Here is a 23,628-nt window from a genome sequence, read left to right as displayed (position 1 = left end):
TGTTTCTCATTGTTTCCCTCTCTCTGTTTCTCATTGTTTCCCTCTCTCTTTTTCTCATTGTTTCCCCCTCTCTTTTTTCCATTGTTTCCCTCTCTCTGTTTCTCATTGTTTCCCTTTCTCTGTTTCTCATTGCTTCCCTCTCTCTGTTTCTCTTTGTTTGCCCCTTTCTGTTTCTCATTGTTTCCCTCCCTCTGTTTCTCATTGTTTCCCACTCTCTGTTTCTCATTGTCTCCCACTCTCTGTTTCTCTTTTTTTCCCTATCTCTGTTTCTCATTCTTTCCCTCTCTCTTTTTCTCATTGTTTCCCTCTCACTGTTTCCCATTGTTTCCCTTTCTCTGTTTCTCATTGTTTCCCTCTCTCTGTGTCTCATTATTTCCCTCTCCCTGTTTCCCATTGTCTCCCTCTCTCTGTTTCTCACGTTTCCCGATCTCTGTTTCTCATTGTTTCCCTCTCGCTGTTTCTCATTGTTTCCCTTACTCTGTTTCTCATTGTTTCCTTCTCTCTGTTTCTCATTGTTTCCCCCTCTCTGTTTCTCATTGTTTCTCGCTCTCTGTTTCTCATTGTTTCCCTCTCTCTGTTTCTCATTGTTTCCCTCTCTCTGTTTCTCATTGTTTCCCTCTCTCTGTTTCTCATTGTTTCCCTCTCTCTGTTTCCCATTGTTTCCCGCTCTCTGTTTCTCATTGTTTCCCTTTATCTGTTTCTAATTACTTCCCTCTCTCTGTTTCTCTTTGTTTCCACCATTCTGTTTCTCATGGTTTCCCTCTCTCTGTTTCCCATTGTTTCCCTCTCTCTGTTTCCCATTATTTCCCTCTCTCTGTTCCTCATTGTTTCCCTCTTACTGTTTCTCATTGTTTCCCACTCTCTGTTTCTCATTGTCTCCCTCTCTCTGTTTCTCATTGTTTCCCTCTCTCTGTTTTTCATTGTTTCCCTCTCTCTGTTTCCCATTGTTTCCCTCTCTCTGTTTCTCATTATTTCCCTCTCTCTGTGTCTCATTATTTCCCTCTCCCTGTTTCCCATTGTCTCCCTCTCTCTGTTTCTCATTTTTTCCCGATCTCTGTTTCTCATTGTTTCCCCCTTTCTGTTTCTCATTGTTTCCCTCTCTCTGTTTCTCATTGTTTCCCTCTCTCTGTTTCCCACTGTTTCCCTCTCTGTTTCTCATTGTTTCCCTCTCTCTGTGCCTCATTATTTCCCTCTCCCTGTTTCCCATTGTTTCCCTACCTCTGTTTCTCATTATTTCCCTATCTCTGTTTCTCATTGTTTCTCTATCTCTGTTTCTCATTGTTTCCATCCCTCTGTTTCTCATTGTTTCCCTCTCTCTGTTTCTCATAGTTTCCCACTTTCTGTTTCTCATTGTCTCCCTCTCTCTGTTTCTCATTTTTCCCAATCTCTGTTTCTCATTGTTTCCCTCTCTCTGTTTCTCATTGTTCCCCTCTCTCTGTCTCTCATTGTTTCCCTCTCTCTGTTTCTCATTGTTTCCCTCTCTCTGTTTCTCATTGTTTCTCTATCTCTATTTCTCATTGTTTCCCTATCTCTTTTTCTCATTGTTTCCCTCTCTCTGTTTCTCATTGTTTCCCTCTCCCTGTTTCCCATTGTTTCCCTATCTCTATTTCTCTTCATTTCCCTCTCTCTGTTTCTGATTGTTTCCCTATCTCTGTTTCTCATTGTTTCCCTCTCTCTGTTTCTCATTGTTTCCCCCTTTCCCTTTCTCATTGTTTCCCTCTCTCTGTTTCTCATTATTTCCCTCTCTCTCTTTCCCATTGTTTCCCTCTCGCTGTTTCTCATTGTTTCCCTTTTTCTGTTTCTCATTGTTTCCTTCTCTCTGTTTCTCATTGTTTCCCCCTCTCTGTTTCTCATTGTTTCTCGCTCTCTGTTTCTCATTGTTTCCTTTTCTCTGTTTCTCATTGTTTCCCTCTCTCTGTTTCTCATTGTTTCCTTCTCTCTGTTTCTCATTGTTTCCACCTCTCCTTTTCCCATTGTTTCCCTCTCTCTGTTTCTCATTGTTTCCCTTTCTCTGTTTCTCATTGCTTCACTCTCTCTGTTTCTCTTTGTTTGCCCCTTTCTGTTTCTCATTGTTTCCCTCCCTCTGTTTCTCATTGTTTCCCACTCTCTGTTTCTCATTGTCTCCCACTCTCTGTTTCTCATTTTTTCCCTATCTCTGTTTCTCATTCTTTCCCTCTCTCTTTTTCTCATTGTTTCCCTCTCACTCTTTCCCATTGTTTCCCTTTCTCTGTTTCTCATTGTTTCCCTCTCTCTGTGTCTCATTTTTTCCCTCTCCCTGTTTCCCATTGTCTCCCTCTCTCTGTTTCTCATTTTTCCCGATCTCTGTTTCTCATTGTATCCCTCTTGCTGTTTCTCATTGTTTCCCTTCCTCTGTTTCTCATTGTTTCCTTCTCTCTGTTTCTCATTGTTTCCCCCTCTCTGTTTCTCATTGTTTCTCGCTCTCTGTTTCTCATTGTTTCCCTCTCTCTCTGTTTCTCATTGTTTCCCTCTCTCTGTTTCTCATTGTTTCCCTCTCACTGTTTCTCATTGTTTCCCTCTCTCTGTTTCCCATTGTTTCCCTCTCTCTGTTTCTCATTGTTTCCCTTTCTCTGTTTCTCATTGTTTCCTTCTCTCTGTTTCTCATTGTTTCCCCCTCTCTGTTTCTCATTGTTTCCCACCCTCTGTTTCTCATTGTCTCCCTCTCTCTGTTTCTCATTGTTTCCCTCTCTCTGTTTCTCATTGTTTCCCTCTCTCTGTTTCCCATTGTTTCCCTCTCTCTGTTTCTCATTATTTCCCTAACTCTGTGTCCCATTATTTCCCTCTCCCTGTTTCCCATTGTCTCCCTCTCTCTGTTTCTCATTTTTTCCCGATCTCTGTTTCTCATTGATTCCCCCTTTCTGTTTCTCATTGTTTCCCTCTCTCTTTTTCTCATTGTTTCCCTCTCTCTGTTTCCCACTGTTTCCCTCTCTCTGTTTCTCATTGTTTCCCTCTCTCTGTGCCTCATTATTTCCCTCTCCCTGTTTCCCATTGTTTCCCTATCTCTGTTTCTCATTATTTCCCTATCTCTGTTTCTCATTGTTTCCCTCTCTCTGTTTCTCATAGTTTCCCACTTTCTGTTTCTCATTGTCTCCCTCTCTCTGTTTCTCATTTTTCCCAATCTCTGTTTCTCATTGTTTCCCTCTCTCTGTTTCTCATTGTTCCCCTCTCTCTGTCTCTCATTGTTTCCCTCTCTCTGTTTCTCATTGTTTCCCTCTCTCTGTTTCTCATTGTTTCCCTATCTCTATTTCTCATTGTTTCCCTATCTCTTTTTCTCATTGTTTCCCTCTCTCTGTTTCTCATTGTTTCCCTCTCCCTGTTTCCCATTGTTTCCCTATCTCTATTTCTCTTCATTTCCCTCTCTCTGTTTCTGATTGTTTCCCTATCTCTGTTTCTCATTGTTTCCCTCTCTCTGTTTCTCATTGTTTCCCCCTTTCCCTTTCTCATTGTTTCCCTCTCTCTGTTTCTCATTATTTCCCTCTCTCTCTTTCCCATTGTTTCCCTCTCGCTGTTTCTCATTGTTTCCCTTTTTCTGTTTCTCATTGTTTCCTTCTCTCTGTTTCTCATTGTTTCCCCCTCTCTGTTTCTCATTGTTTCTCGCTCTCTGTTTCTCATTGTTTCCTTTTCTCTGTTTCTCATTGTTTCCCTCTCTCTGTTTCTCATTGTTTCCTTCTCTCTGTTTCTCATTGTTTCCACCTCTCTTTTTCCCATTGTTTCCCTCTCTCTGTTTCTCATTGTTTCCCTTTCTCTGTTTCTCATTGCTTCCCTCTCTCTGTTTCTCTTTGTTAGCCCCTTTCTGTTTCTCATTGTTTCCCTCCCTCTGTTTCTCATTGTTTCCCACTCTCTGTTTCTCATTGTCTCCCACTCTCTGTTTCTCATTTTTTCCCTATCTCTGTTTCTCATTCTTTCCCTCTCTCTTTTTCTCATTGTTTCCCTCTCACTCTTTCCCATTGTTTCCCTTTCTCTGTTTCTCATTGTTTCCCTCTCTCTGTGTCTCATTATTTCCCTCTCCCTGTTTCCCATTGTCTCCCTCTCTCTGTTTCTCATTTTTCCCGATCTCTGTTTCTCATTGTATCCCTCTCGCTGTTTCTCATTGTTTCCCTTCGTCTGTTTCTCATTGTTTCCTTCTCTCTGTTTCTCATTGTTTCCCCCTCTCTGTTTCTCATTGTTTCTCGCTCTCTGTTTCTCATTGTTTCCCTCTCTCTGTTTATCATTGTTTCCCTCTCTCTGTTTCTCATTGTTTCCCTCTCACTGTTTCTCATTGTTTCCCTCTCTCTGTTTCCCATTGTTTCCCTCTCTCTGTTTCTCATTGTTTCCCTTTCTCTGTTTCTCATTGTTTCCTTCTCTCTGTTTCTCATTATTTCCCCCTCTCTGTTTCTCATTGTTTCCCACCCTCTGTTTCTCATTGTCTCCCTCTCTCTGTTTCCCACTGTTTCCCTCTCTCTGTTTCTCATTGTTTCCCTCTCTCTGTGCCTCATTATTTCCCTCTCCCTGTTTCCCATTGTGTCCCTATCTCTGTTTCTCATTATTTCCCTATCTCTGTTTCTCATTGTTTCTCTATCTCTGTTTCTCATTGTTTCCATCCCTCTGTTTCTCATTGTTTCCCTCTCTCTGTTTCTCATTGCTTCCTTCTCTCTGTTTCTCTTTGTTTCCCAATCTCTGTTTCTCATTATTTCCCTATCTCTGTTTCTCATTGTTTCTCTATCTCTGTTTCTATTTGTTTCCATCCCTCTGTTTCTCATTGTTTCCCTCTCTCTGTTTCTCATTGTTTCCCACTTTCTGTTTCTCATTGTCTCCCTCTCTCTGTTTCTCATTTTTCCCGATCACTGTTTCTCATTGTTTCCCTCTCTCTATTTCTCATTGTTCCCCTCTCTCTGTCTCTCATTGTTTCACTCTCTCTGTTTCTCATTGTTTCTCTCTCTCTGTTTCCCATTGTTTCCCTCTCTCTGTTTCTCATTGTTTCCCTTTCTCTGTTTCTCATTGTTTCCTTCTCTCTGTTTCTCATTGTTTCCACCTTTCTGTTTCTCATTGTTTCCCTCTCTCTGTTTCTCACTGTTTCCCTCTCTCTGTTTCCCATTGTTTTCCTCTCTCTGGGCCCGATATTAGGAGGGAGGCGGGTTGCTAGCTGGGAGTCGACTAGTTGCGTCGTTCACCCACCCTATGAAATCAATGGGTTCCCCACGCGATCGCGACACTGTTGAAGCCACTTACCTTAGCTTCCAGTTTTCCCGTTGGAAAGCTGCACAGCGTGCAGACTGCGCACCTGCATCACAGGTTGTCGGCTGGAGGAGCCTATTTAAAGGGGCAGTCCTCCACTGATCGATGCTGCAGAAAATAGGCAAAATTACAGCATGGAGCATCCCAGGTGGAAGGTTGCTCCCAGGTTTAATGATGCCTCACTCCAGGTCCTACTGGAAGAGGTGAAGAGGAGGGGGAGGACAGAGATCTTTTCCCCGGCGGGCAGGAGGAATTGGCCTGCCTTTGCCACCACGAAGGCCTGGCTCGAGGTGGCAGAGGAGGTCACGAGCACCACCAACACTTCACGCACCTGCACATAGTGCTGGAGGCGCTTCAATGACCTCACCCGGTCAGCAGAAGTGAGCACACTCCATCTGCCACATCACCGCCCCCACCCCACATCTCCTTCTGCACTGCCAACACTACTCTGTCACATCACTCCTCACACCCACTCAAACCTCATCCTCATCTTACCTGCACTTACTCACCTCTCCAGTCCTCATCCCACCACTACTACTCAACCCAATCCTCATACAATCTCATAGCTCTATCTCAAACTCACCCTCCGATGCGTCACTTTCACGGTCAGCCTCACCCAACCTGCCACTACCTGGGCTGCAGCCACAGGGCATGCATCACATATCAGTCGTTGGAAGCATAAGGCAAATGTGTCGTGAGCATGAAGGGGTTGCACAAGGGTGTTTGAAGGTTTGTCATGGTTTTTACTTATGTTTGATTTCTGATCAACTCACCCTACATATTATATTGTCACCACTTCTGCCACGTCTTGGTCATTCTTGACTGGCTTGTGCAATAAGTCCCTTTCATGAGGTTCTCCATGAACACACTTGATGCCACCCTTTGTGTCACCCTACAGTGGGTGTATGTTTAGTTGCACGACTACTTTGTGAAGGTTCCTGTTGTGCAGCACTGTGTTGTGGAGCTCCACGTGGCGGAGGTGGACGGCCTGCCTGGCGAGGCTGGTGATGTTGCTCGTCCTCCAATGGAGTGATGAATGCAGCAATGGACCCCCCCCCCCCAACCCCGACATCCTGATGGTGTGAGTGTGAGGGGGTCCACAAAGTAGGTAAATGTGTTTGGACAGCAGAGTTTAGTGTATGATTTAATAATTTGGAGTGTGGAGACAACGGTGTGGCAGTCAAAACTTTGTCTGAGGTGACAGAGTGCCCTGCTGCAATGAATGAGGGTTTACCCCGCACCTGTTAAATGGACCTTTGCAGATGCCACAAGCTGCTGGCTACAGCACACGCTGTGGGTAATCCAAAATCCGAATCCTCCTAAAATCTCCAACTAAGGAGGTCTGTAAACGACCTCAAGTACCCAGATAATGATCTAAAGGGGGATCCGCCGACTTTGATTGACGGTGGGAGTCCCGCACGCGGGGGCTGCGCGCCCACCGATTCATGTCATTGGGGAACCCGGAAGTGGGCGGGTTGGAGCCCACTCTGTTTCTCATTATTTCCCTCTCTCTGTTTCCCATTGTTTCCCTCTCTCTGTTTCTCATTATTTCCCTCTCTCTGTTTCCCATAGTTTCCCTCTCTCTGTTTCTCATTATTTCCCTCTCTCTGTTTCCCATTGTTTCCCTCTCTCTGTTTCTCATTGTTTCCCTCTGTCTGTTTCTCATTGTTTCCTTCTCTCTGTTTCTCATTGTTTCCCTCTGTCTGTTTCCCATTGTTTCCTTCTCTCTGTTTCTCATTGTTTCCCTCTATCTGTTTCTCATTGTTTCCCTCTGTCTGTTTTTATCTCCCTCTGACTTTCGTTCTCTTTCTCTCTTTTCGCTGACTCTTTGACTCCCTGTCATCTTTTCTCTCTCTCTCTCTCACCCTCTGCCATTACCTGTGTATCTCTGTCATTCTCTCATTGTTTCTTGCTCTGTGCCTTTTTCACTCTGTCTCACTTTCTCTCACTCTATGTCTTATTGTCTCTCTTGCTCTCACTGTCTCTATTTCTCTCTGTCTCTCTCTCTCTCTCTCTCTCCCATAGTCACTCTGTCAGTCTCTCTGTCTCATTCCCTCTTTTTTTTTCTTTCTCATTCCATGTCTGTATCTGCCCGTCTCATTCTATCCATCTACGGTACAAATGCGGGAGCTGACATTGAGACACACACGGGCTGTACAGTTCCAGAGAGGAGTGAATCATTCCCTGTTACCCACTGTGTGCAGTACAATGTTGTACCATTGTTTGAAAAGGGAGCAAGCGATAAGACCGAGTAATTACAGGCCACTCAGTCTAACCTCGGTGATGGGCAAACTTTTGGAAACAATTCTGAGGGACAGTATTAATCGTCATTTAGAAATGCACGGAGTAATCAAGGACAGTCAGCATGGATTTGTTAAGGTAAGGTCGTGCCTCAATATGTGATTGAATTTTTTGAGCAGGTAACATGGAGGGTCATTCAGGGTAGCACGTTTGATGTAGTCTACATGGATTTTATCAAGGCTTTTGACGAGGTCCCACATGGCAGACTGGTCAAAAAAGTAAAAACTCATGGGATCTAAGGAAAAGTAGCAAGTTGGATCCAAAATTGGCCTCGTGGCAGGTAGCAAAGGGTGATGGTCGATGGGTGTTTTTGTGACTGGAAGTTTGTTTCCAGTGGGATTCCGCGGGGCTCAGTACGAGGTCCCTTGCTTTTTGTAATAAAGGTTAATGATTTAGACTTAAATGTAGGGGGAATGATTAAGAAGTTTGCAGATGATAAAAAAAAAATTGGCCGTGAGGTTCATAGTGAGCAGGAAACCTGTAGACTGGTCAGGTGGGCAGAAAAGTGGCAAATGGAATTCAATCCAGAGAAATGTGAGGTAATGCATTTGGGGAGGGCAAACAAGGCAAGAGAGTACACAATAAATGGGAGGATACTGAGAGGTGTAGAGGAAGTGAGGGACCTTGGAGTGCATGTCCACAGATCCCTGAAGGTAGCAGGACAGGTAGATAAGGTGGTTAAGAAGGCAGATGCAATACTTTCCTTTATTAGCCGAGGCATAGAATATAAGAGCAGGGAGGTTATGCTGGAACTGTATAAAACACTGGTTAGGCCACAGCTTGAGTACTGAGGACAGTTCTGGTCACCACATTACAGGAAGGATGCACGAGAGAGGGTACAGAGGAGATTTACGAGGATGTATCCAGGACTGGAGAATTTTAGTATTGAAGAAAGTTTGGATAGAGTGGGTTTGTTTTCTTTGGAACAGAGGTAGCTAAGGGGAGATTTAGTTGAGGTGTATAAAATTATGAGGGGACTAGATAGAAAGGACCTATTTCTCTTAACAGAGAGGTCAATAACCAGGGTGTATAGATTTAAAGTAACTGGTAGAAGGATCAGAGGGGAGCTGAGGAGAATTTTTTTCACCCAGAGGGTAGTGGGGGTCTAGAACTCACTGCCTGAAAGGGTGGTAGGGGCAGAAACCCTCAACTCATTTAAAAAGTACCTGGATGTGCACTTGAAGTCCTGTAACCTACAGGGATTCGGACCAAGTGCTGGAAAGTGGGATTAGGCTGGATAGCTTTCTCGGCCGGCACAGACAAAAAGCAGAATAAATCCAATCCGGCCCCATCAGTCTACTCTCAATCATCAGCAAAGTGGTGGAAGGTGTCATCGACAGTGCTAACAAGTGGCACTGACTCATCAATAACCTGCTCACCGATGCTCAGTTCAGGTTCAGCCAGGACCACTCGGCTCCAGACCTCATTGCAGCCTTGGTCCAAACATGGACATAAGATCTGAATTCCAGAGGTGAGGTGAGAATGACTGCCCTTGACATCAAGGCAGCATTTGACCAAGTGTGGCACCAAGGAACCCTAGTAAAATTGAAGTCAATGGGAAACAGGGGGAAAACTCTCCAGTGGCTGGAGTCATACCTAGCACAAAGGAAGATGGTAATGGTCGTTGGAGACCAATCATCTCAGCCCCAGGACATTGCTGCAGGAGTTCCTCAGGGCAGTGTCCAAGGTCCAACCATCTTCAGCTGCTTCATCAATGACCTTCCCTCCATCATAACGTCAGAAATGGGGATGTTCGCTGATGATTGCACAGTGTTCAGTTCCATTTGCAACCCCTCAGATAATGAAGCAGTCCGAGCCTGCATGCAGCAAGACCTGGACAACATCCAGGCTTGGGCTGATAAGTGGCAAGTAATATTCGCGCCAGACAAGTGCCAGGCAATGACCATCTCCAACAAGAGAGAGTCTAACTACCTCCCCTTGACATTCAACGGCATTTCCATTGCCGAATCCCCCACCATCAACATCCTGGGGGTCACCATTGACCAGAAACTTAACTGGACCAGCCATATAAATACTGTGGCTACAAGAGCAGGTCAGATGCTGGGTATTCTGCGGCAAGTGACTCACTTCCTGACTCCCCAAAGCCTTTCCACCATCTACAAGGCACAAGTCAGGAGTGTGATGGAATACTCTCCACTTGCCTGGATGAGTGCAGCTTCAACAACACTCAAGAAGCTCGACACCATCCAAGATAAAGCAGCCCGCTTGATTGGCACCCCATCCACCACCCGAAACATTCACTCCCTTCACCACCGGCGCACTGTGGCTACAGTGTGTACCATCCACAGGATGCACTGCAGCAACTCGCCAAGGCTTCTTCAACAGCACCACCCAAATCCACGACTTCTACCACCTAGAAGGACAAGGGCAGCAGGCACATGGGAACAACACCACCTGCACGTTCCCCACCAAGTCACACACCATCCCGACTTGGAAATATATCGCCGTTCCTTCATTGTCACTGGGTCAAAATCCTGGAACTCCCTACCTAACAGCACTGTGGGAGAACAATCAGCACATGGACTGCAGCGGTTCAAGAAAGCAGCTCACCACCACCTTCTCAAGGGCAATTAGGGATGGGCAATAAATGCTGGCCTCGCCAATGATGCCCACATCCCATGAATGAATAAAAAGAAAACTCCAGACTTGATCTGAAAGCTCTCCGACTCCCACCTGTTGATTAGGACTGCGCTACGGATGTCTGCGTAGAGCAGTCGGTTCCAATCGCGGATTCCCTCCCCAAACCCCAATCATATACGTGTGGGATATTCTGTCAAAGGCCTTCTCCTGGTCCAGGCAGATGAGGCATTTTTTAACCCCCCCTGTCCTGCACGTAGGCCATCGTATCCCTCAGCGATCTTCCTGTACAGTACAGGTCTGATCGGGGAGGATCACCTGCTCCAGAGCAGACTTGAGCCTGTTGGCGATGACCTTAGACAGAATCTTGTCAACATTTAGCAAGGAAATGGGTCGCCAATTTCTGATTTTTCACTCTCCCTCTTCTCTTATAGATAAGTGTGATGATGCCTTTCCTCATGGACTCTGACATGCTGCTGGCCAGAAGGAAACTACCGTACACTTCCAGTAGGTCTGGGCCTATCCAGTACCACAGAGCCGAGTACAACTCGACGAGTAAACCATTACTTCCGGGAGTTCTGCTCTTCCCGAAGGACCGTTGGCCTTTCCCAGCTCGTCCAAAGTCAGCAGCTGATCCATGCTCTCCCATTTCCTGTCCTCAAAGACTCTGTGATAGAGGACAGGGAGGACTGGGAGGCCGTGCTGTCTGTGGGCTTCACGTCGTACAGCACGGCATAAAAGGACTTGCTGATCCTCAGTTTGTCGGCCTGCGAGGACGTCACCGAGCCGTCTTCCTCCTTCAGGCTGCTGATCACAGAGGTCTCTCTGTGCAGCTTCTGGAAGAAGCTCGAGCTCTTCTCGTCCTGCCCAACGGATTGGACTCTGGATCTCGGAGGCAAAGAGCGAGGCTTGTTGGTTCTTCACCTCTCCGAGTTCCTCCCCGACATCGACCCCCATCGACTGCAGCTGGAGCAGATCTTGTATTCTCTTCTGGAGGTGGGAATTCCGTCTGACTGACCCTCGACTTCTGAACACCTTTGACTCGATGTAACTTGATGCATTCTAGTGCATCAAGTCATTGTAACCTTAATGAAACCCAAGGGTTTCCAAACACTGTTTCATCAGTGTGGGTCCCCTTTAACTGGACGCGTCACATCATGAGATCTCAGGACAAGGCCCCTTTAACTGGACGCATCACACCGTGAGATCTCAGGGTGAGGCCCCTTTAACTGGATGGATCACACCGTGAGATCTCAGGGCGAGGCCCCTTTAACTGGACGGATCACACCGTGAGATCTCAGGGTTGAGGCCCCTATTACTGGACGGATCACACCGTGAGATCTCAGGGCGAGGCCCCTTTAACTGGACGGATCACACTGTGAGATCTCAGGGTGAGGCCCCTTTAACTGGATGGGTCAGACAGTGAGATTGCACTGGGCACAGGTGAACAATCTGTAGTGTAATTGAGCAGCAGTAGATGGGGAATGGACTGGAATGGTCAGTGGGCTACAGTCATCATTTGGTCTAGTGGGCAAATCGAGCAGATTCTACTGTGTGAACATTTGAACAGATCCAGTAACACTGAGGCACAGCAGGGTCGAGTGATTCATTTGTTGTCACGGAGAGATCTCCTGTGACTTTACCCACAGGTAGGCCGAGGCCTGGAGTGCGGTTACTGGTATTTATTGGGACCCCAAGTGGAAACTTAGGGCTGGATGTTCCCCCTCAGCAATCACCCCACTGGAACTGCGTTGACTGAGCTTGGGACTTGCCCCACTGCTCCTGACACTGGCCCAGGTGGTAACTTCCAGAAGGGAATTGGCAATATACTTGTAAAGGAGACATTTCCAGGCTGATGGGGAAAGAGCGGGGGAGTGGGACTAATTGGAGAGTTCTTTCAAAGAGCTGGCACAGGCACGATGGGCCGAATGGCCCCCTTCTGTGCTGTATGATTCTATGATTCTCGGTGGGATTTCCTTGCTCGGCTAATTTAAATATGTGAGGTGGCGAGAATGTTGGTGAAATGAAGGCTTGAGATGGCAGAAGCTCAGATCAGGGTCTGAGCAGCAGTGGGACCAGGTCTGTACTTTGTAACTGGAGCAGGAAAATAGCAGTGGGAACGGAAATCACAAAATCACAAGAGACTTAGGGGTCCATGTACATAGATCATTAAATGTCATGGACAGGTACAGAAAATCATCAAAAAAGACTCATGGAATGCTGACCTTTCTATCTAGAGGACCAGAATACAAGGGGGTAGAGGTTATACTACAGATATACAAAGCTCTGGTTAGACCACACCTGGGGTACTCTGTTCAGTTCTGGGCACCGCACCTTAGGAAGGATATAATGGCCTTGGAGGGAGAACAGCGTAGATTTACTAGAATGATACCCGGACTCCAAGGGTTAAATTACGAGGAGAGATTACACAAACTAGAATTGTATTCCCTGGAATGTAGAAGATTAAGGGGTGATTTGATCGACATTTTCAAGATATTAAGGGGAACTGATAGGGTAGATAGAGAAAAACTGTGCTCTACTTTAGCACCCACTATCGGGTGCGTTCCTGGCGGGGGAGCTCCGAAAATCGGGGAATCCCGGAGCGGGTCAGGAGCACGGCTCCAACCCGCCCACTTCCGGGTTTCCCACAAATGCGCTGAAGTGCGCGCGCAGCCCCCGCACGTGGGACTCCCGCAGGCAATTAAAGCCAGCGGGGTGCCACTTAAGAGTATTTACATTGCTATTTCAGGTCATTAACAGACCTGATTAAGGGAATATTTCAGGAGGGGTTTGATTTTAGAAACAACTGGGACTGTTTCCCGTACTGGGGGAAACACTCCCAGTTGAAATGGACGTGTTGCAGATGTCAGCCTGTGTCAGCTGCAAAGGTCCATTTGACAGGTCGGGGGGGGGGAGACCCTCACCCATTGCAGGAGGCCACTCTGTCACTTGGGACAAAGTTTGGCCTCCACCACCCTCCTCCTGAAAATCAAATTCACCAACTTGCACACCTACCCCGGGGTCCAGAGACATGTAGCTACCTTGCGGACCCCCTCAGATGTACATCTCCCGGATGGGGGCCGCCGTAGCTGCAGTCATGACCTCCTCGGAGGGCGAACAGCCTCACCAGCCACGCCATCCACCTCTGACACGTGGATCTCCACAACACAGTGCTGTGACACATCTACCCGCACAGCAGGAGGGAGGGCATCTGCAGAGAGAGAGGCGTTGCAGGGGGCACTACCCTCGCCACAGGGTCCACAGACTGAGGCTCAGTCTCCTGGACCTCTCTGAGCAGCAGTGCACACGGAGGCTCAGAGTCACTCGACATGTAGTCGTGGACATCTGCAGCCTCCTTCATGCCGAGCTGCTCCCGGTTGGCCCGAGCACCATCTTCTTACCTGTCGCTGTCAAAGTCACCACTGCCCTCAACAACTTCTCCTCCGTATCCTTCCAGGGTGCCACCGGGGACATCGCCGACGTCTCTCAGTCGTCTGCACAAAAGAGCCCTGCAAATACACCTACACCCACTCTGCAGTGACACAATGGGTGGCATCATTTGTCGGTCTTCATTGTGATCCTCAGGAAAGGGCATTATTGCACAAACCAGACAAGATTCGCAAAGATGTGGCAGTAGTGGTGCCAATATAATATGTAAGGAATCTTACAACACCAGGTTATAGTCCAACTGTTCTATTTGAAAATCACAAGCTTTCGGAGGCTTTCTCCTTCGTCAGGTACATGGTTCATACTCTGTGACTCGGCCAACGTTGTCTACCTCATACGTTGCAGGAAAGGATGCCCCAGAGCATGGTACATTGGCGAGACCATGCAGACACTGTGACAACGGATGAACGGACACCGCGCAACAATCGCCAGACAGGAGGGTTCCCTCCCTGTCGGGGTACACTTCAGCAGTCAAGGACATTCAGCCACCGATCTTCGGGTAAGCGTTCTCCAAGGCGGCCTTCGAGACACACGACAATGCAAAATCGTCGAGCAGAAATTGATAGCCAAGTTCCGCACCCATGAGGACGGCCTCAACCGGGATCTTGGGTTCATGTCACGCTACACGTAACCCCACCAGCAAAAAAAAGTTATCTGTTTTTAATACAACCGGGTCATTCTCTGTCTTTCTCTTCCTTTTGGATGTTTCTCTCTCTCTCCCTGTCTGTCTTTTGTTCTGACCGTTTGTGTATTCAGTGGTCCTGTCGGTAACATCTCTCTGTCTGAACACTTTGATTGCCTTGACAACGGGCCGTTGGAAAGATTATCTGTAATCACCAGGTATTGTTCTCTGACTATAAATGCGGCAACATTCCATGGAATCCGAATCCCACACTCACCTGACGAAGGAGAAAGCCTCCGAAAGCTTGTGATTTTCAAATTAAACAGTTGGACTATAACCTGGTGTTGTAAGATTCCTTACATTTGTCAACCCCAGTCCATCACCGGCATCTCCACACCAACATAATATGTGGTGAGTTGATCAGAAATTAAACATAAGTAAAAACCATGACAAACCCTCAAACACCCTTGTGCATCCCCTTCATGCTCACAACACGTTTGCCTTACGCTGCCTACTGCACATATGTGATGCATGTCCTGTGGCTGCAGCACAGGTAGTGGCAGGTTGAGTGAGGCTGACCGTGAAAGAGATGCATGAGAGGGTGAGTATGAGATAGAGCCATGAGAACAGCTGAGAGGAGCCGAGCGGAGGGAGCGTCCGATAAAAGGCGGGATTTCAGAGCGCTGAGAACAGCTGAGAGGAGCCGAGCCGAGCGGAGGGAGCGTCCGATAAAAGGCGGGATTTCAGAGCGCTGAGAACAGCTGAGAGGAGCCGAGCCGAGCGGAGGGAGCGTCCGATAAAAGGCGGGATTTCAGAGCGCTGAGAACAGCTGAGAGGAGCCGAGCCGAGCGGAGAGGAGCTGCGACCGAGTTCGAAGTGACGTCAGGAATCAGATCGGGACGCGACACAGGGGAGGCACCTGATTGGTGAGTAGGTTCAGGTGAGCATTTCTCCTTATCTACAGTAACTGAAGTAAAAGGAAAGGGAAGGTCTGCTGGTCTTATAGGAAGTAGCGTTTATTTTTTAGTGAATCAAGGTCCCTAGTGTAGTTAACATTCTCTAAATTGAGAACAATTTAAAGGAGTAAACTCCTTAAAGGGAGTGGTAAGTAGTTTTTCTTTCCTTTTTTTTTCTCTTGACATTGTAGTTGTTCTTAAGCTAATTTAAGGGTTAAGTCATGGCAGGAGATCCCAGCGCCGTGTCATGTTCCTCTTGTGGGATGTGGGAATTCAGGGCTCCTTCCTGTATCCCTGATTCCTTCACCTGCGGGAAGTGTGTCCAGCTGCAGCTATTGTTTGACCGCTTGACGGCTCTGGAGCTGCGGATGGACTCACTTTGGAGCATCCGCGATGCTGAGAAAGTCGTGGATAGCACGTTCAGTGAGTTGGTCACACCGCAGATAAAAATTACTGAGGGAGATAGTGAATGGGTGACCAACAGACAGAGGAAGAGTAGGAAGGCAGTGCAGGGGTCCCCTGCGGTCATCTCCCTCCAAAACAGGTATACCGTTTTGGATACTGTTGGCGGAGATGGCTCACCAGGGGAAGGTGGCAGTGGCCAGGTTCATGGCACCGTGGCTGGCTCTGCTGCACAGGAGGGCAGGAAAAAGAGTGGCAGAGCTATCGTGATAGGGGACTCGATTGTAAGGGGAATAGACAGGCGTTTCTGCGGACGCAACCGAGACTCCAGGATGGTATGTTGCCTCCCTGGTGCAAGGGTCAAGGATGTCTCGGAGCGGCTGCAGGACATTCTGGAGGGGGAGGGTGAACAGCCAGTTGTCGTGGTGCATATAGGCACCAACGATATAGGTAAAAAACAGGATGAGGTCCTACAAGCTGAATTTAGGGAGTTAGGAGTTAAACTAAAGAGTAGGACCTCAGGATTGCAACCAGTGCCACGGGCTAGTCAGAGTAGGAATGACAGGATAGCTAAGATGAATACGTGGCTTGAGAGATGGTGCAAGAGGGAGGGATTCAAATTCCTGGGCCATTGGAACCGGTTCTGGGGGAGGTGGGACCAGTACAAATTGGACGGTCTGCATCTGGGCAGGACTGGAACCAATGTCCTAGGGGGAGTGTTTGCTAGTGCTGTTGGGGAGGGTTTAAACTAATGTGGCAGGGGGATGGGAACCGATGCAGGAAGTCAGTGGGAAATAAAGTGGTGACAGAAACAAAAGGCAGTAAGGGAGAGTGTACAGAACATGACCGGACAGATGGTCTGAGAAAGCAGGGCAAAGACCAAGGGAAGACTAGATTAAACTGCATTTATTTCAATGCAAGAAGTCTGATGGGCAAGGCAGATGAACTCAGGGCATGGATGGGTACATGGGACTGGGATGTTATAGCTATTACTGAAACATGGCTAAGGGAGGGGCAGGACTGGCAGCTCAATGTTCCAGGGTACAGATGCTATAGGAAAGATAGAGCAGGAGGTAAGAGAGGAGGGGGAGTTGCGTTCTTGATTAGGGAGAACATCACGGCAGTAGTGAGAGGGGATATATCCGAGGGTTCGCCCACTGAGTCCATATGGGTAGAACTGAAAAATAAGAAGGGAGAGATCACTTTGATAGGATTGTACTACAGACCCCCAAATAGTCAACGGGAAATTGAGGAGCAAATATGTAAGGAGATTACAGACAGCTGCAAGAAAAATAGGGTGGTAATAGTAGGGGACTTTAACTTTCCCAACATTGACTGGGACAGCCATAGCATTAGGGGCTTGGATGGAGAGAAATTTGTTGAGTGTATTCAGGAGGAATTTCTCATTCAGTATGTGGATGGCCCGACGAGAGAGGGGGCAAAACTTGACCTCCTCTTGGGAAATAAGGAAGGGCAGGTGACAGAAGTGTTAGTGAGGGATCACTTTGGGACCAGTGATCATAATTCCATTAGTTTTAAGATAGCTATGGAGAAGGATAGGTCTGGCCCAAAAGTTAAAATTCTAAATTGGGGAAAGGCCAATTTTGATGGTATTAGACAGGAACTTTCAGAAGTTGATTGGGAGAGTCTGTTGGCAGGCAAAGGGACGTCTGGTAAGTGGGAGGCTTTCAAAAGTGTGTTAACCAGGGTTCAGTGTAAGCACATTCCTTATAAAGTGAAGGGCAAGGCTGGTAGAAGTAGGGAACCTTGGATGACTCGGGAGATTGAGGCACTAGTCAAAAATAAGAAGGAGGCATATGACATGCATAGGCAGCTGGGATCAAGTGGATCCCTTGAAGAGTATAGAGATTGCCGGAGTAGAGTTAAGAGAGAAATCAGGAGGGCAAAAAGGGGATATGAGATTGCTTTGGCAGATCAGGCAAAGGTGAATCCAAAGAGCTTCTACAAATACATAAAGGGCAAAAGGGTAACTAGGGAGAGAGTAGGGCCTCTTAAGGATCAACAAGGTCATCTATGTGCGGAACCACAAGAGATGGGTGAGATCCTGAATGAATATTTCACATCGGTATTTACGGTTGAGAAAGGCATGGATGTTAGGGAACTTGGGGAAATAAATAGTGATGTCTTGAGGAGTGTACATATTACAGAGAGGGAGGTGCTGGAAGTCTTAACGCGCATCAAGGTAGATAAATCTCCGGGACCTGATGAAATGTATCCCAGGACGTTATGGGAGGTTAGGGAGGAAATTGCGGGTCCCCTAGCAGAGATATTTGAATCATCCACCGCTACAGGTGAGGTGCCTGAAGATTGGAGGGTAGCAAATGTTGTGCCTTTGTTTAAGAAGGGCGGCAGGGAAAAGCCTGGGAACTACAGACCAGTGAGCCTGACATCTGTAGTGGGTAAGTTGTTAGAGGGTATTCTGAGGGACAGAATCTACAGGCATTTGGAGAGGCAGGGACTAATTAGGAACAGTCAGCATGGTTTTGTGAGAGGAAAATCATGTCTCACGAATTTGATTGAGTTTTTTGAAGGGGTAACCAAGAAGATAGATGAGGGCTGTGCAGTAGACGTGGTCTACATGGACTTCAGCAAAGCATTTGACAAGGTACCGCATGGTAGGTTGTTACATAAGGTTAAATCTCATGGGATCCAAGGTGAGGTAGCCAATTGGATACAAAATTGGCTTGACGACAGAAGACAGAGGGTGGTTGTCGAGGGTTGTTTTTCAAACTGGATGCCTGTGTCCAGCGGTGTGCCTCAGGGATCGGTGCTGGGTCCGCTGTTATTTGTTATTTATATTAATGATTTGGATGAGAATTTAGGAGGCATGGTTAGTAAGTTTGCAGATGACACCAAGATTGGTGGCATTGTGGACAGTGAAGAAGGTTATCTAGGATTGCAACGGGATCTTGATAAATTGGGCCAGTGGGCCGATGAATGGCAGATGGAGTTTAATTTAGATAAATGTGAGGTGATGCATTTTGGTAGATCGAATCGGGCCAGGACCTACTCCGTTAATGGTAGGGCGTTGGGGAGAGTTATAGAACAAAGAGATCTAGGAGTACAGATTCATAGCTCCTTGAAAGTGGAGTCACAGGTGGATAGGGTGGTGAAGAAGGCATTCAGCATGCTTGGTTTCATTGGTCAGAACATTGAATGCAGGAGTTGGGATGTCTTGTTGAAGTTGTACAGGGCATTGGTGAGGCCACACTTGGAGTACTGTGTACAGTTCTGGTCACCCTATTATAGAAAGGATATTATTAAACTAGAAAGAGTGCAGAAAAGATTTACTAGGATGCTACCGGGACTTGATGGTTTGACTTACAGGGAGAGGTTAGACAGACTGGGACTTTATTCCCTGGAGAGTAGGAGGTTAAGGGGTGATCTTATAGAAGTCTATAAAATAATGAGGGGCATAGATAAGGTCGATAGTCAAAATCTTTTCCCAAAGGTAGGGGAGTCCATAACGAGGGGGCACAGATTTAAGGTGAGAGGGGAGAGATACAAAAGGATCCAGAGGGGCAATTTTTTCACTCAAAGGGTGGTGAGTGTCTGGAACGAGCTGCCAGAGGCAGTAGTAGAGGCGGGTACAATTTTGTCTTTTAAAAAGCATTTGGACAGTTACATGGGGAAGATGGGTATCGAGGGATATGGGCCAAGTGCAGGCAATTGGGACTAGCTTAGTGGTATAAACTGGGCGATATGGACATGTTGGGCCGAAGGGCCTGTTTCCATGTTGTAACTTCTATGATTCTATGATTCTATGATTGTATGAGGATTGGGTTGAGTGGTAGTGGCGGGATGAGTACTGGCGAGGTGAGTAGGTGCAGGTAAGATGAGGATGAGCTTTGAGTGGGTGTGAGGGGTGATGTGACAGAGTAGTGTTGGCAGTGCAGAAGGAGATGTGGGGTGGGGGCGGTGATGTGGGAGACGGAGTATAGGGGAATGAGTCAGTGTACTCACTTGGGCTGACCTGCTGAGGTCATTGGAGCGCCTCCTGCACTGTATGCAGGTGGGCGATATGTTGGTGGTGCTGGTGACCTCCTCTGCCACCTCGAGCCAGGCCTTCCTGGTGGCAGAGGCAGGCCACTTCCTCCCGCCTGCCAGGGGGAAGATCTCTGTCCTCCCCCTCCTCCTCACCCCATCTATTGATACCTGGAGTGAGGCATCATTAAACTGGAAGCAGCCTTCCCCCTGGGCTGCTCCATGCTGTAATTTTTTCTATTTGTTGCAGCATCTGTCAGTGGAGGACTGCCCCTTTAAATAGAGCTCCTCCAGCTGACAGATCTTACTGCACATGCGCAGCCCACCCGACGCACAGATCAGCAGCGGGGAACCCGGAAGACCAGATCAGTGGATCCAATTAGGCTGCGATCGCGTGGGGGGCAGACTGATTTCGCCGGGCGCGTTACCCACGTGCCCAATAGCACCCCCCCCGCCGAGAACCCGCAGCCCTGGCAATATCGAGCCCACTATTTCCACTGGTTGGGGAGTCTAGGACTAGGGGACATGGACTGAAAATTAGAGCCAGGGCTTTTAGGAGTGATTTTAGGAAACACTTCTACACACAAAGGGTGGGAGAAGCTTATACTCTCGTGCACAGACGCCAGTTGATGCTCGTTTCAATTGTTAATTTTAAATCTGAGATTGATAGAATTTTGTTAACCAAATGTTTTAAGTGATATGGGGCTAAGGCGGGTCTATGGAGTTAGGTCACAGATCAGCTATGGTCTCGTTGAATGGTCGAACATTCTCGAGGGGCTAAATGGCCTTCACCTGATCCTATGGGCTCGTTTTTCGCACCCCCGAACGGGTGAGTTCTTGGCGGGTGGGCTCCGAAAATCGGGGATTCCCGGGGCTGGTCTGCAACCCGGCTCCAACCCGCCCACTTCCTGGTTCCTCAGTGATGCGCTTAGATGTGTGCGCAGCCCCCGCATGCGGGACTCCCGCCGGCAATTAAAACTGGCACGATGCCACTTAAAGTAATTAACTCGGTACTTCAGATCGTTTACAGACCTGATTGACCTGATATTTTAGGAGGGTTGGAATTTTCAAGTCAACTGGGACTGTTTCCCGTACTGATGGAAACACTCCCAGTTGAAATGGACGTGTTGCAGCCGTCAGCCTGTGTCAGCTGCAAAGGTCCATTTGACAGGTGGGGGATGGAGACCCTCACTCATTGCAGGAGGCCACTCTGTCACTTTGGACAAAGTTTGGCCTCCACCGCCCCCCTCCTAACAATAAAATTCACCAACTTGCACACTTACCCCGGGATCCAGAGACATGTACCTACATTGCGGACCCCCTCAGATGTACAGCTTCCAGATGGGGGCCGCCGTAGCTGCAGTCATGACCTCCTCGGAGGACGAGCAGCATCACCAGCCTCGCTGGCCACGCCGTCCACCTCTGAAACGTGGAGCTCCACAACACAGTGCAATGACACATCCACCTGTACAGGAGGGAGGGCAACCGCAGAGAGAGATGCGTCGCAGAGGGCACTACCCTCGCCACAGGGTCCACAGACCGAGGCTCAGCTTCCTGGACCTCTCTGAGCAGCAGTGCACACGGAGGCTCAGAGTCACTTGACATGTAGCCGTGGACATCTACAGCCTCCTTCATGCCGAGCTGCTCCCGGCTGGCCCGAGCACCATCTTCTTACCTGTTGCTGTCAAAGTCACCACTGCCCTCAACAACTTCTCCTCCGCATCCTTCCAGGGTACCACCGGGGACATCGCCGACGTCTCTCAGTCGTCTGCACAAAAGAGCCCTGAAAATACACCTATACCCACTCTGCAGTGACACAATGGGTGGCATCAGTTGTGGGTCTTCATAGTGATCCTCAGGAAAGGGCATAATTGCACAAACCAGACAGGATTCGCGAAGACATGGCAGTAGTGGTGCCAATATAATATGTAATTTGAGTTGATCAGAAATTAAATATAAGAAAAAACCATGACAAACCCTCAAACACCCTTGTGCATCCCCTTCATGCTCACGACACGTTTGCCTTACGCTTCCTACTGCACATATGTGATGCATGCCCTGTGGCTGCAGCACAGGTAGTGGCAGGTTGAGTGAGGCTGACCGTGAAAGAGATGCATGAGAGGGTGAGTATGAGATAGAGCCATGAGATTGTATGAGGATTGGGTTGAGTGGTAGTGGTGGGATGAGTACTGGCGAGGTGAGTAAGTGCAGGTAAGATGAGGATGAGGTTTGAGTGGGTATGAGGGGTGATGTGACAGAGTAGTGTTGGCTGTGCAGAAGGAGATGTGGGGTGGGGGCGGTGTTGTGGCAGATGGAGTGTAGGGGAATGAGTAAGTTTACTCACTTTGGCTGACCTACTTAGTTCATTGAAGCGCCTCCTGCACTCTATGCAGGTGGGCGATATGTTGGTGGTGCTGGTGACCTCCTCTGCCACCTCGAGCCAGGCCTTCCTGGTGACAGAAGCAGGCCGCTTCCTCCCGCCCGCCGGGGGGAAGATCTCTGTCCTCCCCCTCCTCCTCACCCCATCCAATAAGACCTGGAGTGAGGCATCATTAAACCTGGGAGCAGCCTTCCCCCTGGGATGCTTCATGCTGTAATTTTGCCTATTTTCTGCAGCATCAGTCAGTGGAGGACTGCCCCTTTAAATAGGGATCCTCCAGCTGACAGCCTGTGATGCGGCTGCGCAGTCTGCCCGATGCGCAGCTTTCCAGCGGGAAACCTGGAAGCCAAGGTAAGTACCTTCAATCAAGCTGCGATTGAGTGCGGAGCAGCCCGATTTCACTGGGGGGGTTACCCAGGCGCCCAGTCTGCCCCCCGCTGCCAACCCGCCTCCCTCCTAATATCAGGCCCAAAGTTACAGTAAATTGTTAAATTGAATATGATAAATAATGAACAGTGGATAAAGTTACAGTTTATTTTTAAATTGGGTGTAATAACTAGTACACAGTGGAAAGAGTTTACTGTTAATTGTTGGAGTTCAGAAGAATGAGAGGCGATCTTATTGAAACATATAAGATTGTGAAGGGGCTTGATCGGGTGGATGCGGTAAGGATGTTCCCAAGGATGGGTGAAACTAGAACTAGGGGGCATAATCTTAGAATAAGGGGCTGCTCTTTCAAAACTGAGATGAGGAGAAACTTCTTCACTCAGAGGGTAGTAGGTCTGTGGAATTTGCTGCCCCAGGAAGCTGTGGAAGCTACATCATTAAATAAATTTAAAACAGAAATAGACAGTTTCCTAGAAGTAAAGGGAATTAGGGGTTCCGGGGAGCAGGCAGGAAATTGGACGTGAATTTAAATTTGAGGTTAGGATCAGATCAGCCATGATCTTATTGAATGGCGGAGCAGGCTCGAGGGGCCGATTGGCCTACTCCTGCTCCTATTTCTTATGTTCTGAATATGACAACTAATGCACAGGGGAATTATGTTACTGTGAATTGTTAAATTGAATATAATAACTAATACACAGGGGAAGAAACTTACTGTTAATTGTTATATTTATTATTATAGCTAATACATAGGGAACGAAGTTACAGATAATTGTTAAATTGAGTGTGATAACTAATACACAGAGAATAATGTTATTGTTAATTGATAAATAGTATGTGATAAATAATACACATGGGATTAAAGTTACATTTAATTGTTGAATTGAATATGAAAACTAATACACAGGGAATAAAGTTACAGTTAACTGTTAAATTGAATAACAAAACTAATACACAGGGGATAAAGTTACAGTTAATTGTTAAATTGAAAATGATAACTAATGCACAGGGGAATAAAATTATTGTTAATTGTTTAGTTGAATCAGATAACTAATACATATGCGGTAAATTTAAAGTTAATTGTAAAATTGAAGATGATAATTAATACACAAGGGATAATGTTACTGTTAATTGTTAAATTAAATATGATAGTTAATACACAGAGAATAAAGTTACAGTTAATTGTTAAATTGAATATGATAACTAATATATAGGGGATAAAGTTACAGTTCATTGTTGAATTAAAGATGAAAACTATTACACAGGGGAATAAAGTTGGAGTTAATTGTTAACTTGAA

Source organism: Heptranchias perlo, chromosome 3, assembly GCF_035084215.1.
Source record: "Heptranchias perlo isolate sHepPer1 chromosome 3, sHepPer1.hap1, whole genome shotgun sequence".
NCBI lineage: Eukaryota > Metazoa > Chordata > Chondrichthyes > Hexanchiformes > Hexanchidae > Heptranchias > Heptranchias perlo.
The sequence above is the reverse complement of the archived record's forward strand: the minus strand, read 5'-3'. Positions refer to the sequence as shown.